The sequence below is a fragment of the Physeter macrocephalus genome, chromosome 9, assembly GCF_002837175.3.
Source record: "Physeter macrocephalus isolate SW-GA chromosome 9, ASM283717v5, whole genome shotgun sequence".
Classification (NCBI taxonomy): domain Eukaryota; kingdom Metazoa; phylum Chordata; class Mammalia; order Artiodactyla; family Physeteridae; genus Physeter; species Physeter macrocephalus.
In genome coordinates, this window is record NC_041222.1 from 82,871,464 (window position 1) to 82,874,404 (window position 2,941).

Here is a 2,941-nt window from a genome sequence, read left to right on the forward strand (position 1 = left end):
CCCAGGGCACGGACTGCTGTTGGCTGTGGGGAGACTGAGGGGACCGGAGGGAGGAAATCTTCAGCAGGAGATGCCTACAAAGGAAGACCAGACTGCCATGGAAGCAGGGCGCTACTGCTGAGTCACACACAGGGGGTGGAGCCAATATTGTAGCCTCTCTCTCCCCACACACTGGTGCCTGCTGACGGGCAATAGAAAAAGCCCTCTCAGGACTGGCCCTCATGCACCTGCTGCCAGGCAATAGAAAAAGCCCTCCAAGGGCTAGCCCTTGCATGCCTGCCACTTGACTCCAGAAAAGGCATTCACTAGGGCCATATCTCTTGTGCCTGTGGTTGCCAGCTTCCCTGCACATATGGTGTCGCCAGGCCTCCCACGATCGAAGCAGTCATACCACCTCCACACCTTGCCCTCACTGGGGCAGACCCAAGTGCTCCAGGGCAGCCTCAGGACCAGACTCCTGTGGGTGGCCCACACGCAGAGTTGGGGATAAAACCAAAGCTGAACCCCAGGAATGGGGCGACTAAGGAAGAAGATCAAAAACCTTTCCATCAGCTGCACAAGCTGCAGGATAAATCCCCATGATCAGCTACGTAGACCCTACATATATGGAATATCTGATTAGACAGTGTTCCCACAAAAAACAGTCTGGCTCTGGCAGCTGTGGAAATTGGGGGCAAGTGCACGTGGGAGTTGGATCATATCAGAGTCTGAGTGGTCCCCACAGTGCCCACAACAGGTCCAGAGACCAGCCCAGAGGCAGTGGAGGACCACTTGGGGCAGCGGAGGTGGACTGCAGCTCACAGTGGGTGCAAGGACACTGACAGCTGAGACCCCAGGAAAACATTATTATTACTGGTACTTTCCCTTTTTTTTCTTTTTATTTATACTTTTGTTTTAACATGTTTATTGGAGTATAATGCTTTACAATGGTGTGTTAGTTTCTGCTGTACAACAAAGTGAATCAGCTGTATGTATACATATATCCCCATATCCACTCCCTCTTGCGTCTCCCTCCCAACCTCCCTGTCCCACCCCTCTAGGTGGTGAAAACAGCACCAAGCTGATCTCCCTGTGCTATGCAGCTGCTTCCCACTAGCTGTCTCTTTTACATTTTGTAGTGTAAATATGTCAGTGCTACTCTCTCACTTCGTCCCAGCTTACCCTTCCCCCTCCCCATGTCCTCAAGTTCATTCTCTATGTCTGCATCTTTATTCCTGTCCTGCCCCTAGGTTCATCAGAACCATTTTTTAATTTTAGATTCCATACATATGTGTTAGTATACAGTATTTGTTTTTCTCTTTCTGACTTACTTCACTCTGTGTGACAGACTCTAGGTCCATCCATCTCACTACAAATAACTCAATTTCATTTTTTATGGCTGAGTAATATTCCATTGTATATATGTGCCACATCTTCTTTATCCATTCATCTGTCAGTGGACATTTATGTTGCTCCCATGTCCTGGCTATTGTAAATAGTGCTGCAGTGAACATTGTGGTACATGTCTCTTTTTGAATTATGGTTTTCTCAGGGTATATGCACAGTAGTGGGATTGCTGGGTCATATGGTACTCCTATTTTTAGTTTCTTAAGGAACCTCCATACTGTTCTCCATAGTGGCTGTATCAATTTACATTCCCACCAACAGTGCAATAAGGTTTCCTTTTCTCCACACCCTCTCCAGCATTTATTATTTGTAGATTTTTTCATTATGGCCATTTTGACCTGTGGGAGGTGATATCTCATTGTAGTTTTGATTTGCATTTCTCTAATGATTAGTGATGTTGAGCATCCTTTCATGTGTTTGTTGGCAATCTGTATATCTTCTATGGAGAAATGTCTGTTTAGGTCTTTAGGCCCATTTTTGTTTTTGTTTTAGCAAAAAACCCTTATATTCCCCCCCCCCCACATTCCAGCTCTCCACTTTTTGTAACATCTCTTCCAACTCAGAATCAAGGCCCAAGAAGTTGATTCACACCTGAGAATAAGACAGGAGCTAGGCCGGTGCCCTCAAAACCGAGTTCTAGACCAGTGGGACTCCTGGCACAGGTGGAAGCACACAGCAGTGAGACAACAGAGAGGGCCATAGAAGAGAAGCAGGAAGGAGCCTAAAACCAGCAGCCTAGAGCCACACAGAGCCAGCTCCTCGGAGGTGGGCAACTTGGTGAGCACAAGGCCTTCATGGCTCCAGATGCTGACACACTCCCCAGCCATCCTAGGGCTCAGGGTGGCATTTCCTGCTCCTTCCTCTGAGCAGGACATGGGTGGCTGGCTGGAGGGGAGGATTCCTGGAGCAGCATTAAAATACAGGCAGGTTCCTGGGGTCCTTTCTGTGGTCACCCTGGCTGTAATGAGGACCAGCTCTCCTGCAGAAGAGCCTTTCAATCCCATCCGACTACCCTGGACATGGGCTTGGAATGTCTGGGTCTTGTCCTGTCTGGACCATCTCCAAAGTTCAGGGTGGTCAGTAAGCCAATGACGTGAGACCCACGCCACTTCCCTGTGACTGTCCCATTCACAGGGCACAGGGTCAGCAGGCAAAAAGATCAGGAAGGACATCCTGAGGGATGTCAGGGTTGCGCAGGCCAGTCTTATGGGTGGGGAGGAAGCCAGCAAGGCCCAGGCCATAAAGGCCAAGAAGCAGCAGGATCAGAGTGACACAGACCAGAGGTGGGTGGGGCGCCAGGCAGAGATGCAGGTTTTGCCCTGCCTAGCAGCTGCCCATGGGGAGCAGAGAGGTCTGGGCCACTAGGGAAAGCCTCTCAAAGCTTCTGCCCATTTTTGGATTGGGTTGTTTTTTTGATATTGAGCTGCTTGTATATTTTGGAGATTAATCCTTTGGCAGTTCTTTGTTTTCAAATATTTTCTCCCATCTGAGCATTGTCTTTTCGTCTTCTTTACTGTTTCCTTTGCTGTGCAAAAGCTTTTAAGTTTTGTGGGCT

General features: G+C 48.7%; 1 pseudogene; it reads right to left on the bottom strand.

The window, feature by feature from the left end:
• Window positions 1–2,009: 2,009 nt before the first annotated feature.
• Window positions 2,010–2,739, bottom strand: LOC102977221 (insulin-like growth factor-binding protein 3 receptor; annotated as a pseudogene).
• Window positions 2,740–2,941: the final 202 nt, after the last annotated feature.